Source organism: Pongo abelii, chromosome 18 (genome assembly GCF_028885655.2).
Source record: "Pongo abelii isolate AG06213 chromosome 18, NHGRI_mPonAbe1-v2.0_pri, whole genome shotgun sequence".
Lineage (NCBI taxonomy): Eukaryota > Metazoa > Chordata > Mammalia > Primates > Hominidae > Pongo > Pongo abelii.
Genome location: NC_072003.2, coordinates 8,302,897 through 8,319,595, shown reverse-complemented (window position 1 = coordinate 8,319,595; position 16,699 = coordinate 8,302,897). Strand labels below are relative to the sequence as shown.

Here is a 16,699-nt window from a genome sequence, read left to right as displayed (position 1 = left end):
AGGCAAACCGTTAAAGAAGTTAACTAAATTTGAATTCTCCCAGGGCCTCTTGAGTGCATTTTTTTTTTTTTCTTAAGAGTTCTCTGAGCTTCTATCAAGTCTAATTGATTTTTAGCACAGGAAGCCTTTCCTCCCAATATAGCTTTGGACCCTTTTGCCTTGTAGCCAATGGCAAAAGATCCATTTATAAATTGTTAAACATGTTCACAGCTAAATGGCACCAAAATAGCCCAGGAATATTTTCATATTCATAGTTTGCTTTGATTAAAATACAAACTTTTCACGTTAGCTCTACTATTATTTTTCATAAGGCAGGCAGGTTACAGAGCTGAGTGCCACTTAATTTAGTGTTTAATCAAGAGAACTACTGTGGTATCAGGCTGATTAGGTTGGCTCAACTGCTGCCTGCTCAATTTTTCCCTATAATTGTGGGATATTCTTTACAGTGACAAGTGCCCAGACGGTAGAATTCCAATATGCTATACATCAGCTTCTCCATTATTGGATTAGCTGGATGTGGCATCGTTACTGCTGCACTTTCATTCCTATCATTGATCGCATCGTCCCTTCTATTTCACAATTAATGCAAGTCTGTTGGATTGATCAATCTTCTCCTGTGCTTGGGCTGCAGTCAATATATTCTTACGGCTGTGTGTTAGTGATCTGCAGGGTTTCTTGCAAGGCCTGTGGATTTGTCACTGTGGCGAGAGATTTTTTTCATTTTAAGGTGCTTCTGATTGCATGAGACTGCTTGGTGCAGGGTCTTCAAATTATACATGTACAAAGAAGGAGAAAGAAGGAAGAGACAGAGAGTGAGAGAGAAAAGAGAGGAGAGAAAGTAGAGAAGAGGAAAAAAGAAAGAGGACTGAGAGAGAGAAAGAGGGAAAGGAAGAGAGAAAGAAAGAAGAAAGAAAGAGCGAAAGGGAGGAAGGAGGAAGGGAGGGAGGAAGAAGGAGGAAGGGAGGGAGGAAGGAGGAAGGGAGGGAGGAAGGAGGAAGGGAGGGAGGGAGGAAGGAGGAAGGGAGGGAGGGAGGAAGGAGGAAGGGAGGGAGGGAGGAAGGAGGAAGGGAGGGAGGGAGGAAGGAGGAAGGGAGGGAGGGAGGAAGGAGGAAGGGAGGGAGGGAGGAAGGAGGAAGGGAGGGAGGGAGGAAGGAGGAAGGGAGGGAGGGAGGAAGGAGGAAGGGAGGGAGGGAGGAAGGAGGAAGGGAGGGAGGGAGGAAGGAGGAAGGGAGGGAGGGAGGAAGGAGGAAGGGAGGGAGGAAGGAGGAAGGGAGGGAGGAAGGAGGAAGGGAGGGAGGAAGGAGGAAGGGAGGGAGGAAGGAGGGAGGGAGGAAGGAGGAAGGGAGGGAGGAGGGAGGGAGGGAGGAGGAAGGGAGGGAGGAGGGAGGGAGGGAGGAGGGAGGGAGGGAGGGAGGAGGGAGGGAGGGAGGGAGGAGGGAGGGAGGAAGGGAGGAAGGGAAGAAGGGAAGAAGGGAAGAAGGGAGGAAGGGAAGAAGGGAGGAAGGGAAGAAGGGAGGAAGGGAGGGAGGGAAGGAGGGAGGGAGGGAGGGAAGGAGGGAGGGAGGGAGGGAAGAAGGGAGGGAGGGAGGGAGGGAGGGAAGAAGGGAGGCAGGGAGGGAAGAAGGGAGGGAGGGAGGGAGGAAGGGAAGAAGGGAGGAAGGGAGGAAGGGAGGGAAGAAGGGAGGGAAGGAGGGAGGGAAGGAGGGAGGGAGGGAGGGAGGGAGGGAGGGAGGGAAGAAGGGAAGGAGGGAGGGAGGGAGGGAGGGAGGGAGGGAAGAAGGGAGGGAGGGAAGAAGGGAGGGAGGGAGGGAGGGAAGAAGGGAGGGAGGGAGGGAGGGAAAAAGGGAGGGAGGGAGGGAGGGAGGGAAAAAGGGAGGGAGGGAGGGAGGGAAGAAGGGAGGGAGGGAGGGAGGGAGGGAGGGAGGGAAGAAGGGAGGGAGGGAGGGAGGGAAGAAGGGAGGGAGGGAGGGAGGGAGGGAGGGAAGAAGGGAGGGAGGGAGGGAGGGAGGGAGGGAAGAAGGGAGGGAGGGAGGGAAGAAGGGAGGGAGGGAGGGAGGGAGGGAAGAACGGAGGGAGGGAGGGAGGGAAGAAGGGAGGGAGGGAGGGAGAGAAGAAGGGAGGGAGGGAGGGAAGAAGGGAGGGAGGGAGGGAGGGAAGAAGGGAGGGAGGGAGGGAGGGAAGAAGGGAGGGAAGAAGGGAGGGAGGGAGGGAAGAAGGGAGGGAGGGAGGGAAGAACGGAGGGAGGGAGGGAGGGAGGGAAGAAGGGAGGGAGGGAGGGAAGAAGGGAGGGAGGGAGGGAGGGAGGGAGGGAAGAAGGGAGAGAGGGAGGGAAGAAGGGAGGGAGGGAGGGAGGGAGGGAGGGAGGGAAGGAGGGAGGGAGGGAGGGAGGGAGGGAAGAAGGGAGGGAGGGAGGGAAGAAGGGAAGAAGGGAGGGAGGGAGGGAGGGAGGGAGGGAGGGAAGAAGGGAGGGAGGGAGGGAGGGAGGGAAGAAGGGAGGGAGGGAGGGAGGGAGGGAAGAAGGGATGGAGGGACGGAGGGAGGGAGGGAAGAAGGGAGGGAGGGAGGGAGGGAAGAAGGGAGGGAGGGAGGGAGGGAGGGAGGGAGGGAATTTCATTTTTACAGCTATCAACCTTGAATTTCTTGAATTATTTACTCTTGTTCATTGAATTCTACTCTTTTTTTTGAGACAAAGTCTTGCTCTGTCACCCAGGCTGGAGTGCAGTGGTATGATCTCGGCTCACTGCAACATTTGCCTCCTAGGTTCAAGCCATTCTGCTGCCTCAGCCTCCTGAGTGTCTGGAATTACAGATGTGCCACCATGCCTGGCTAATTTTTGTATTTTTAGTAGAGACAGGGTTTCATCATACTGGCCAGGATGGTCTCAAACTCCTGGCCTCAGGTGATCCACCTGCCTCAGCCTCCCAAAGTGGATTACAGGTATAAGCCACCACACCTGGCCTGAATTGTACCTTCTAATACTTCAAGCTATTCATTCAAGACTCATTAAAGCCAATTCACCAAAAATAGCATCCTGTTACATTTTCTTTGGTAACAACTATTCTCATTATGCTGTGGATATATATTTTTTTCAGTGAGAACTTGTACATGAAACAATAAAGGACAAGACATGTAGGTGTGGCTGAAAACTGTTTGCTCTCAACTGAATGTAGATAATGCTAAGTTGGGTGAGAGACACGATGCCCAACATTATACTGGTTTTATTTTGCTACCATTTCTGAAATCTGTTGCCATTTCATGTGTTTCTCATGGCACCTGTTGTATTAGGAGGCCCGAGCTAGCAAGCTTGAGAAGACTGCATGAAGGTTCTTACAAGCCCATGTTGATACTTCCTAATGCTGAGGTGTCCACTAGGTGGGCTACAGAAACGCACAGGAGCACGCAGGCTTCAGTGGCAGCAGTCTTACCCCATCCTCACAGTTTCTAAGGACCTGCATGTAGGGAAATGAGATGATTTTCATGGGAGTTTACCCTGTATAGTCAAGAAATTAGCAGCAAGAGTATATGCAAAATCATGTGAAAGAGAAGAGCTTCCTAACAATAAAAAGTAGAAATGTACAGTTACATTGAAAGAATGACTAAAACAGTCAAAGATGGCTGGAGGATGGGAGGGTATTTAACAATGTGCAGTAGGCAAATATTTGCCCCACTTCCCCAAGATACCCATGTCCTAATCCCCAGAACCTGTCAATGCGATGCGTGACATGGCAAATAGTATTTTGTAGATGTTATCAAAGGTATGCACCTAAAAATAGGGAGATGATTCTGGATTATTGGGGAGAATTCCATCTAATCACAAAAGCCCTTTAAAACAAACGACTTTCTCCAGCTGCAATGAGGGAGATGTGGCAGAAGAAGTCAATGAGATTTCAAGGATGAGAAGCATTCGTGCCATTGCTGACTGTGAGTTGGAAGAGTCCACACAACACAAAAGGACATAAAAAGCTACCAGGAGCTAAGAGAATCCCCTCTGCTAGCAGCCAGTAAAGAAATGGAGACCTCAGCTTTACAGCTGCAAGGAAATAAACTTTGCGGCAACCTGAAGGAATTTGAAAATGGACTCTTCCCAGAGCCTCCTTATCAGTCCATACAGCCCACCATTGACATCAGCCTTGAGAAAAACTCACAGTGTAGAAACCAGATGAGCCGACTAGACTTCTCACCTATAGAACCGTGAGATTATATGTATTTGTTACTTTACGGTGCCAAATGTGTGGTACGTCTGGCAGCGGTAGAAAAGTAAAACTATGAAAACATGGAAAAGACAAGACAGTGAGTCCATATGGGGAGGTGATCTTAAATGCAGAGCAAAGTCTCAGACATAAAATGCCAGGGTTCAAAGTGTGATTCCACTGCTTGGGAGCAGAGGGTCCTTGGGCAGGTGACTTAACTTTGCTAAGTGTTCTCTTCTACATAGGCTTTATTTTTTCTTAATGAAATTAATGGCCAGGCACGGTGGCTCATGCCTGTAGTCCCAGTACATTGGGAGGTGAAGGAAGGACCATCACTTGAGTCCAGGAGTTCAAGATCAGAATGAGCATCATAGGGAGACCTTGTCTCTATAAAACCCAAAACCAAGCAAGGTGTGGTGGTTCCCAACTCTAGTTGTACCTACTCAGGAGGCTGAGGTGGGAGGACTGCTTGAGCCCAGGAGTTCGAGGCTACAGTGAGCTGTGATCATATCACTGCATTCCAGCCTGACCAACAGAGACTCTGTCTCTAAATAAAAAACTTGTTTGGCAGGGCGCGGTGGCTCACGCCTGTAATCCCAGCACTTTGGGAGGCCAAGGCACGTGGATCACAAGGTCAGAAAATCGAGACCATCCTGGCCAACATGGTAAAACCTCGTCTCTACCAAAAATACAAAAATTAGCTGGGCATGCTGGTGTGTACCTGTAATCCCAGCTACTCAAGAGGCTGAGATAGGAGAATCACTTGGACCTGGAAAGCAGAGGATGCAGTGAACCGAGATCGTGCTACTGCACTCCAGCCTGTCAACAAACAGAGTGAGACTCCATCTCAAAAAAAAAAAAAAAAAAAAAAAATTTAATGACATTACCTATGCCCTCTAGCCAAAGATGTTTAAAGGCACATCTGTATTTGAACAAAGTAGGATTTACTACCTATTGCAAAGGGGAACATATACCATGAGGAACCACGGAGTACCTCAGTAAGATGTCCAACTTCTTAGAGGATTTGCGTTTCCGTTACATGATCCTGAGTAGGGCTCAAAGAATTGGGGCTTTTCTCTGGATCGGATGCTGTTAGAAAGAGCAATTATATCACTGGGTATCTTCACAGTTCTTATCCAGAAGAAGGGAAGAATTTAGTGAAGTGAAAGCTGTAGTTGGTGTAGAAGCAGCAGTCACTCATGTGAGCCAGAAAAAGAAGATGATTGGTCATCTTGTGATTTAGGCAAGGTCCATGTTTTGGACTGAGTTCAGACATGATCACCTAGCGGTCTTGTCTTGTCCTGACCCACTACAGTCCTGAGATGGCCTTGTCTGATGCTGATGTTCTATGAAATTGTTTGTGTTCAACAGGCAACACCAAAGTCTATTTGTGAGTGTCAAGCCAACTCCTACCAACACCAAGCTGTCACTAATAGGATCTTTCAGGAGCTGCTTTTCCATTTCTCAAGATAAAAAAATATAGAACACTTATCAAAGTACCAATTTTCTCATTCACTTGCCATTCCTGGGTTCCTTCTCCCCATTCCTGTCAATTATCTTTCTAGACATAAACCAGAAACTTTTCTCTTTTTGTCCTTCCACAAGAAACACTGACTGTATTGGGATGTTTCCTTGCCATCCCTCTATTCTATAAGTCAACTTAGTCTTTCTCCCCCAAAGCAAGCAAGAACACAGTCTCATTGAAAGGGAGGAAGATGACTGGAATGGAGGCAAGGATCTTTAGGTTCTCTTGAAAGGTAAGGGGAAAGCTATTAGCACTCATCTTTTCATACTGTATGTCCCACACACAACAAAGGTGAGGATATGTGTTTGCTTATTTTGTTTTGTTTTTGGTTTTTTTGTTTTTGAAATGGAATCTCGCTCTTGTCACCCAGGCTGGAGTGCAATGAGACGATCTCAGTTCACTGCAAATTCTGCCTCCTGGATTCAAGCAATGCTCCTGCCTCAACCTCCCAAGTAGCTGGGATAACAGGCACCCACCATCATGCTCTGCTAATTTTTGTATTTTTAGTAGAAATGGAGTTTCACCATGTTGGCCAAGCTGGTCTCGAACTCCTGACCTCAAGTGATCCACCCGCCTTACGACGTCCTGCAATTACAGGCTTGAGTCACCACACCCAGCCTGTTTGTTCAAGGATTCGACTTGTTCTGTCTCAATACGTTCCAACAGATGACCCAGCCACTTATAGAGACACATGGATTAGGTTATCTTAATGTGGTGCAGCCAATCCTTGTTGTCTCACAGCTACTTCTCCTTTCTTGAATACCAGCTCACCATACATCTTCCTAGTTATAATGTGGCTTTTGTATATTTTCCCTATATAGAAAAAATGCCCAGAAAATGGAATACAAATGTTGAGCCTTTCAAGAAAACTGTTCTAAATTAAAGCCATTAAATAGAAATTCATTGTACTAATAAACCTTAGATACATAGCTAGGATGTGTCCATGACAAAGAGATGGTCTCTCTCTTGGAGTGCTGGCATACCAAGTTACTGATCCTCCAAACCTGTGCTGGGCTCCAAACCTCCAAATCCAGGCTATGGTGACTCCACCAGAGCCAAATATTGACCAGCTGGGGTCTGTGAGAGTAAATAAAACAGGTGGACAAAGAATCTGATGCCATGGTGTCTTCGCTTTTACCCTGATGTTGAGGTGTTTAATAACACACAAATATAACCTTAGGTATCTGAATTGAGTTAATTTAATCTAATTAATACATAATGTGTAAGACTGTTCTTATGCATTATACATTCTTCTATGCATAAGATTCAAAAGATAATGTGTAAGATTCTTTTGCATTTTAAATTCTTCTATGCATCATTCTTCTATGCATTAGATTCAAAAAGATGCTCTATTAAGTACAAAACAAAACTGATTTCTAGTGCCCACATTGGCAACACATATACTAAAACCAGAATGATACAGAGAAGGTGGTATGGCACCTGTGCAAAGATGGCATGCAAATTCGTGAAGTGTGACTTTTTTTATTAAAAAAACAAACAAACCCTCATTTCTACCCTGGGAAAATGGGGTGATCTTTAAAGGAAAGCAGATAAATTTTATTGACAGTTCTCCTAATGACCATTTCATTGACCCACTGAAAGCCAATTTACCAAATAACCAATAATCTGAAAACCATTAGTGAGTCTTTGCAATTTATAAGTAGAACGTGGACAAGGAATTGTCCTTTAGTCTCATCCCAAGAAGTTCTATTAATAAAATTAGACTTGATGTGCATATCATGTTTTTTTTCTAATACATACTAACTTAATTACATTGTTTGTATTTAATAATTACAGCATCAAGTAAGCTTTCCTATGTTCCTTTGATGCTACATGTATCCTTTGAGTTTATAGCTAACAAAACTTTCCTGGAAGAGCTAAGTTTTTCTCCAGAGGTATTTTAATACCTGGTTTCAACCTCTGGTTTTATTTTATTTTTAAAAGTTGTAAATACGCATCCCTGAGAGAGAGCAGCATTTAACAGGGCTTCAGAACTACTTCTTCCTCCTTTTTTTTTTTTTTTTTTTTTTTTTTTGGGTGGAGTCGCGCTCTGTCACCTGGCTGGAGTACAGTGGCATGATCTCTGCTCACTGCAACCTCCGCCTCCCAGGTCCAAGTGATTCTCTTGCCTCAGCCTCCCGAGTAGCTGGAACTACAAGTGCTCAGTATCACGCCCAGCTAATTTATGTACTTTTAGTACAGACGGGGTTTCACCGTGTTGGCCAGGATGGTCTTGATCTGTTGACCTTGTGATCCGCCCACCTCGGCCTCCCAAAGTGCTGGGATTACAGGTGTGAGCCACTGCGCCTGGCCCAGAAACTCTTTTTTAAGTGATTTGTCTGGCATCTTTCATTCTTCTTTAAACCCATTTTATGCAATGCTCCTCCAAGACTATTCTTTGTAAACCATGGCCTGATTGTATAACCTCTCTTTGGGAAACCAAACACAACAGAGAAAAAAGAAGAAGAAGAAAAAGAAAAGACCGTCAAGATCCACTCATAGTTTGGAGAAAATAACTGTAATAAAATGGTGACCTCATCGCCTTTCCTACATTCTTACACTTTCTAACTTCCTAAGTTTCTATCTCATGTTATTCTGATTTCTAGCCTTATCTTAACACACTGAGTGTATCAGGATGTTGAGAGAAAGTCCTATCAGCCTAATTTCCCTTTATTATATAGCATCTACCACAACACATCCCTCAGACAAAGCAGACATTCAGGAAATGTATTTTTAGCCTCTTAGTGCTATTTGAAAATAGTTTGTTTTTTTGTTTCTTGATTTGTTTTTGAGTCGGAGCCTCGCTCTATCACCAGGCTGGAGTGCAGAGGTGCAATTTCAGGTCCCTGCAACCTCTGCCTCCCATGTTCAAGCGATTCTCCTGCCTCAGCCTCCCGACTGGCTGGGATGACAGGTGCATGCCACCACGCCCAGCTAATTTTTGTATTTTTAGTAGACACGGGGTTTCACCATGTTGGCCAGGCTGGTCTCAAACTCCTGACCTCGTGATCCACCTGCCTCGGCTTCCCAAAGTGCTGGGATTACAGGCATGAGTCATTGCACCCAGCGAAAATAGTTGAAAAGATCTTTTTTAAATCTCTTTCTTGCTGGATAAATAGAAAACCTTCATATTAGGGCAATTTCATGTGTAAACACATGTGCTCACACAAAGACAAAATAGCTTTAGATGATACAAGAAAATGCACTGGCTCACATGCTTGCAAAGTTCCAAAGTAGGTAGATGAACTTCATGCACCACTGTATCCAGGGCCTCAAGTGACAGCATCAAGATTTTTCCCTTTCCTAATTTCTTAGATTGCGTGTCAGTACACTGACACGTGGATGGCCACCATAACCCTAGACTCACCTAACAAGATCAACAACCCCATGAGGAAAAAAATTTCTCCATAAAGTCTAAGAGCAAAGTCCTCCAGGAATCTCTCGGTGGTCCACCTGATCATATTCCCATCCCTGAATCAACCATGCCCAGGGATACTGTCACTCTAAACACCAAGAGTTCACTCACGTGCTCAATCATGTGCACAAGAAGAAACTCCAGGAGGAAAAAAATAGAACTGATCTTCTATTTTGGGGACCCCCGCTTACTATGGGGACTCCCCACTTACTAAGTTGAGACAGCTGCTGAACAGAGTTAAAATAATAATAATAAAGATGTTCACAAAATCTCCCAAATTGAGCTGCCTCCTGGTTCTGAAAAGCTTCTAAAAAGAAATAATAGAGGCCGGTGTGTTGACGCATGCCTGTGATCCCAGTACTTTGGGAGGCTGAGTTGGGTGGATTACTTGAGGTCAGGAGTTTGAGACCAGCCTGGCCAACATGGTGAAATCCTGTCTCTACTAAATATACAAAAATTAGCCGAGTGTGATGGCATATGCCTGTAATCCCAGCTACTCGGGAGGCTGATATAGGAGCATCACTTGAACCTGGGAGGTGGAGGTTGCAAAGAGCCGAGATCATGCAACTGTTCTCCAGCCTGGGTGACAAAGCGAGACTCCATCTCAAAATATACATATACATATACACATACACATACATATACATACACACACACAGACGGTCAGGGCCAGGATAGGAAATACATAAGTTGACTAGGAACACCTTGTCACCTCACAAGGCAAGGAAGCTCTCCATCCATCTGAACAAGGAGACAACAGAAAGACATTCTCACTGGCCAACAACAGAGCTTCAGAATGGACATTCAGAATGATCACTAGTCTCCTTTGGAATATGCAAGGAAACTAACTCAAACTGATTTGAAAACTGGAAAAAAACGAAGGAAGACACATATGCCCCTATTTTTCTCACATGAACTCTACCTTGAGGTAAGCAAAGAATCAGTAAAAGATTTTTTCTCTGTAGAAGTATTCTACCTAATAAATGAAAAAGGAATAATGGTAATGGTTGCTAGTGATTGATAAAAATTTCCAAAAAGGACATCAAGAAAGAAAGGCATGATGTGGTTCCTAATGGAAGTACACAAAAAAATTTTTTATGTGTTTGCCAGGTGCGGTGGCTCACACCTGTAATCCCAGCACTTTGGGAGGCCGAGGTGGGTGGATCACAAGGTCAGGAGATTGAGACCATCCTGGCTAACACGGTGAAACCCTGTCTCTGCTAAAAATATAAAAAGTTAGCCAGGCATGATGGTGGGCGCCTGTAGTCCCAGCTACTTGGGAGGCTGAGGCAGGAGAATGGCGTGAACCCGGGAGGCGGAGGTTGCAGTGAGCCGAGATCACACCACTGCACTCCAGCCTGGGCAACAGAGCAGAGACAGACTCTGTCCCAAAAAAAAAAAAAAGAAAAAGAAAAGAAAACTTATTATGTGTTTTTACCAACAGAAAATATAAAGAAGACAGAATGCAATTAGCAAATCCAGACTATGTAGAGACTCTTCCATAAAAATGACCTGGTGACCTCAACAAATAGATTGCAAACACTGAGTTGGAGATGGCACCAATTTAATAAAAGAAACTTCAGAGATGTATCAACTAATTTTAATTTGAGACATATCAATCATGTGTAAATTTCTGATAAATAATAAAACTTAAAAAAATGTGTAAGATTATCAGGTAGACTAGAGCAATGATAGAATGCTTGCTTATATTAAGAGATTATTTCCAATTTCAAGGCATAATAATGCTAATGACAGTATTTTTTTTCCTTAAGAATTATCATATTCTAATTGTAAGTACTGAAATGTTTAAAAATAATATGATGTTTGGACACCTGCTTAAAGAATCATTGTTGTTTTTGTCTTTGTTTTTCTTTGAAACAGAGTCTCCCTGTTGCCCAGGCTGGAGTGCAGTGGCATGATCTTGGCTCCGTGCAACCTCTGCCTGCTAGGTCCAAGCAATTCTCCTGCCTCAGCCTCCTGAGTAGCTGAAATTACAAGTGTGTGCCACCACACCTGCTTAACTTCTGTATTTTTAGTAAAGACAGGGTTTTGCCATGCTCATCAGGCTGGTCTCAAATTCCTGACCTCAAGTGATCCGCTCACCTCAGCCTCCCAAAATACTGGAATTACAGGCATGAGTCAACATGCCTGGCCCATTGCTAATTTTAAAGGCATAATAACATTAATGACAATACAGTTCTTTTTTAAAAAAGTTTCACTTTTTCCAATATACATACTGATATGTTTAATAATAATAGTATATTTTGGATTTGCTTGAAAATATTGATGGGGAAGGGAGAGGAAGATTAAAGCACAAAACAAGTTTGGCCACATATTGGTAGTTGTTGAAATCTGTTGTAGGGCATATGAGGGATCAGTATACTATTCTACTTTTGTGTTTTTTTGAAATTTTTCATAATAAAACATTTTAAAACCACCATTAAACAAACGAGAATGCTCCGGCCTGGGTGACAGAGCAAGACCCCATCTCAAATAAAAAATAAAAATAAAAAAAAAATCAGAATGAGTTTAAGTATCACCAAATCACTCTGGCCCACCAATGAATCTGGAGTAAAAATGTAGCTCCTGGCCACGCACAACGGCTCATGCCTGTCATCCCATCACTTTTGGAGGCCGAGGCAGGTGGACCGCTTGAACCTAGGAGTTCAAGACTAGCCTGATCAACATAGTGAGATCTGATCTCTAAAAAAATAAAATAAAACAAAATAAAATAAAAACGCCAGGCTCAGTGGCTCACACCTGTAATCCCTGTACTTTGGTAGGCTGAGGTGGGCGGATCACCTGAAGTCAGGAGTTCAAGACCAGCCTGGCCAACATGGTGAAACCCTGTCTCTACTAATAATACAAAAATTAGCCAGGCATGGTGGTGGATGCCTGTAATTCCAGCTACTCAGGATGCTGAGGCACGACAATCGCTTGAACCTGGGAGGCGGAGGTTGCAGTGAGCCTAGATCATGCCACTGCACTCCAGCCTGGGTGATAGAGCGAAACTCAGTCTCAAAAAAATAATAATAATTAATTAATTAATTAAAAAAACAAGAAACATGACTCCAGTATTTGTGGGTATGTTTTAAAATACTCAGAAGGAATTTTAGACTGGAGTCTGTAATAAAATGCCCTTCCTACTCTCTCAAGAGAGCCTGATATGTTAAGTCTTCTGTACAAGACAACCTATAGCCATCATCAAACATCCTTCATTCTTGGAATAGTCTGAGGGAAAAGAACACAAAATGTGAAACAGGACTGCAATTTGGAGACACCAAAAAGAAACAGCAGTCATCGATCACAATGGTATAACCAAATTAAAATCCTCTTTTGGTTCTTCAATACAGCCAGCTGTTCTCATTTGGAACTTTATGTCTCTTGCTTCTGGTAGGTCCAACTCATTGCCAAGAGCTCTGACATCATCTTTTCCCTAAAACCTTGTCTAACACAACTGCCCCCATCCCCAAACCATTCTGTGTGTCACTGGCTTCATTTTTCCTCCTTCAGATTAGTTTTCACCATCTGTAGCACCTTATTATTTCTTGGATTCATGTGTAAATACTTGAACACAATGGCAGAAACTAGTGAATGTTGTTCATCCTTCAGTCTCCTCTCCTAAGCCAGTTCCTAGAACCCCATAGGCTTTAGGAATATTTAGCAACAAATATTTGAATATATAAATGCTTCATAGCTAAATCACTACTAATCCACCAAATGTATTGGTTTGACTGCCTTCATTTTACACTAAATAAATAAATAGATAATTATATACTAAATATGCTATTGTACACTAAATATAATGTACGTATTATATTTATATCCATACTTTTTCTAAATCTCAGCATATCCTACCTTGAATTTTCACAAAAGAACAGTACTTACCTTCAATTTTAGTTTTTTTTTAGTTTGCTAGGAGTGTCAAGCAGTTTAAATGATTAAGAAATATAATATTAAAATAGACATGAGAATTGTTTTTACTTTTTTCTAAGAGCTTACATGTAGTGCACAACCTTCAGACAATTAAACTAGTGTTCTGATAACTCTTTCCTGCTATTACTAGAAGACAAATTATTTGCACTAAGAGAGCAAGAAACCCTACCTCAGAGAAACAGGGAATTGAGTAGTCTGTAGTTGTGAGAACAACAAAGTTAACATTCAATTAAGTTCCATTACAAGATTTATACTAATCATTAACCAAAAGTTGTCTTCTGTTCAGTTTCAAGAAACTGAACAATACCCTGACAAAGAGAAAGACCCTTTAAAAATTAAGCAATAATTATGGTATGTTGGCAAAACGCAGTCTATCTTTTGTATCTTAAATTTCTTGGCTGTGTAATTTGCATACACATTAAACTCTGTGGGAAATTGGAAAGCAATTCAGAATTCAACAATTAAAAGATACAAATTAAAATTGTTAACATTAACTTAAAGTTTATTGCTGGTGCAATGCTGTTGGATATAAATGAACTCTGATCAAGCAGTCGTTTCCCTCTTGGAAGTTCAACATATTTTCAACATAGGTTGACAATTGTACCTTTAAGTCATTGGTTTTGCTTATGCCACTTCATACTGATAAATATGCTATTTTAACAAATATAAACATGTATTGGCAGCAGATTTTTTTTTTTACTAGAAGGAGAAGTTGAGTCAAATCACTCTAGTCTTCAAAAGGACTTACCATCTCTTAAAAAACCTTAAAGTTACTGGGGGAAAATGCTAAGATAATTCTCTAATTTCAGCTAACAGAAAAGACAACTATGGAGAGCTGTAAGTTTGGGGGCAAAACACAGTCAACACAACAAAAGGTACTTCCTGGTTTTATTATTTTTCATCTGTCTACAATGTACTTTTAAATATGTGCATATAAATATAAATATATATACACATATATATGTATAAAGCTGATGAGGAAATCTTCAATACTGCCTAGAAGCTTTCTTGATAATTTATTGAAAATTCTCTAGTCTGACTTTCTGGATGCAAAGCTCAGTTCCATCAGCTTCTAACTCTGTGACTACAGTTGTGTTATTCTTTCAGCCTCTGAGTCCCATTCAGCAAACTAGGAATAACGATGGAAATCAACTCACAGACTGGCCATAAAAATCGAATGAGGAAAAAATTACATCCCTGTATCTGACATGTAGAAAAGTGCTCAAAAATTGCAAAGCATTAACTGTGTGAAGCACTGCATTATCAATTGAATCCCAATCCTGCCACTTACTAGCTCTGTGACCTCAGACAAACTAATTAGCTTCTTTGTGCCTCACTGTCCCCATTGGTAAAATGAAAATACAGCGCCTAAAGCATAAAGTCGTTGGGCTAGTAAATGAGTTAAATATTTGTAAAGCACTTCCAATAGTAACTACAATGTATGCAAGCCCTACTTATTTTCAAGTAACAAATATGTATGTCTAGATAGGAGGATGGATATATATACACATGTATATATCCATCTAGATATATACACATCTAGATGGGTATCTAGATATATACACATCTAGATGGGTATCTAGATATATACACATCTAGATGGGTATCTAGATATATACACATCTAGATGGGTATCTAGATATATACACATCTAGATGGGTATCTAGATATATACACATCTAGATGGGTATCTAGATATATACACATCTACATGGGTATCTAGATATATACACATCTAGATGGGTATCTAGATATATACACATCTAGATGGGTATCTAGATACCTATACATGCACACACATATATGTTTATATGCACACACACACACACATGCACAAAACCACAGAACAGAGAAAGAGCTGTCTGAATATCAAATTTAAAAATCCCAGTACTAGTTCAGTGTTATTCTAAAGTAGAGATACTCAATATCATTGTATTTATATGAATTTAAAAGCAAAGGCTAAACTAAGCCTTCCTATATTCAGGATGGCTAGGAAATCAAAAAGGCAATGATTTATTGGGAACTGCCATGTTATTTCAGATGACCAAGTTTCAGATAATTAGGATACAATAACATGTTCTTGACATGAAAACTAATGGAATATACTTGGATCATTGATGGTCTTCAAGATGCCCCAGGGCCATCAACATGGGGACCAGTTATCAAAGTAAGTTGAGAAGTTTAGATTTGTATGCTATAAATATACTTCCAATGGGAAAAAGTGATTAGGGACTAGAAAGTTTCAGACTCAAAGGAACTGGGTTGTTTTTTCCTATATATGCTTTCTAATAAATTTGTGGTTCAAACATAGGAGGATGGAGAGAATCAGATACTTGTGTGTTGATTTATAAAACCTGAACCAATCTCAAGTGTAAGTACCTCTAGCTTTTACCTCAAAGCCTATTTTTTTTTTTTTTTTTAAGATGGAGTCTCACTTTATGGCCCAGGCTACAGTGCAGTGGCGTGATCTTGGCTCACTGCAACCTCTGTGCCCCCAGTGAGTCTCCTCCCTCAGTCTTCTGAGTAGCTGGGATTACAAGCGTGCACCACCATGTCCAGCTAGTTTTTGTATTTTTAGTAGAGACAAGGTTTCACCGTGTTGCCCATGCTGGTGATCCTGACCTGAGTTGATCCACCCACCTCGGCCTCCCAAAGTAGTGGGATTACAGGCGTGAGCCACCACACTCATCCTCAAAGTCTTCCTCTTCTGTCACCAACAGCAAGATTATTAGCTTGGGAATTTTAAAACACCCCGTAGGTCTATCACACATCACAATAATAAAGTGAAAAATCCATCCCCCTCCCCAAGTTGGCCACATACAAAGCAGCATCACCACTTCTAACACGCACACACACATACACACACACACACACATACAAACACACACACACACGGCTACTTTCAGATCATAGTCATTTTGTAATCAATACAGGTTTGACTAACGTAAATCATATGCTCTAATTAATTGATCACATTACATCCAATTCCCATTATGTAAAGCCACTCTGTAGGAGAAATGTCCATAACAAGAGAATTGAGATATTAGCCTAAATTACAGGTGTCAGATAACAGACTATGGTTGTTCTGAATTTTTAATTTTCCACTTAACCCCAGAGAGTTTTAGTCACAATAATTAGCCAGCATAATACATGGCACATACGTATCCATATACACACATATGCAAACACATTTTTAAATACAATGACCAACACACACACACACACACACACACACACACACACACACACACACAATAATGCAAGAATCACATGCTCATTCGGGGCTATGTTCTGATAGAGATATCCAAGTTAATTTGGAATTTTGTTTTGGTAACATCTCACCTTGTGTCTACCATCAAAAGTGAATTTTTATCAGTCTCTGAAAGCAAATGGCTTCCATGCAATTTGGTCGGTAACATATATAAATGTTTCAAGCATAACAAAATAACATATTTCAGAAAACGCTGTGGAATATGATAGCTTCAGGACTTTCAGAATACAACCAGGATCGTTTCGGGTGGAGAGACATAAAAGAGATTAAGTGGATGGCACTTTCTTTGAATTATTGATGTAATCAAAACACTAGCAGATACACAGCATCATTCTTCCTGGTGCTGGACCCAACATGAAATT

At 42.1% G+C, this 16,699-nt stretch overlaps 1 protein-coding gene and 1 non-coding gene across 31 annotated transcripts in view; one reads left to right on the top strand and one right to left on the bottom strand.

The window, feature by feature from the left end:
- RBFOX1 (RNA binding fox-1 homolog 1) overlaps positions 1-16,699 on the bottom strand; it is a 2,503,848-nt gene that overhangs the window by 704,089 nt on the left and 1,783,060 nt on the right.
- Positions 7,095-7,200, top strand: LOC112129528 (U6 spliceosomal RNA). The gene has a single exon (XR_002911916.1). It is a non-coding gene; the product is annotated as a U6 spliceosomal RNA (small nuclear RNA).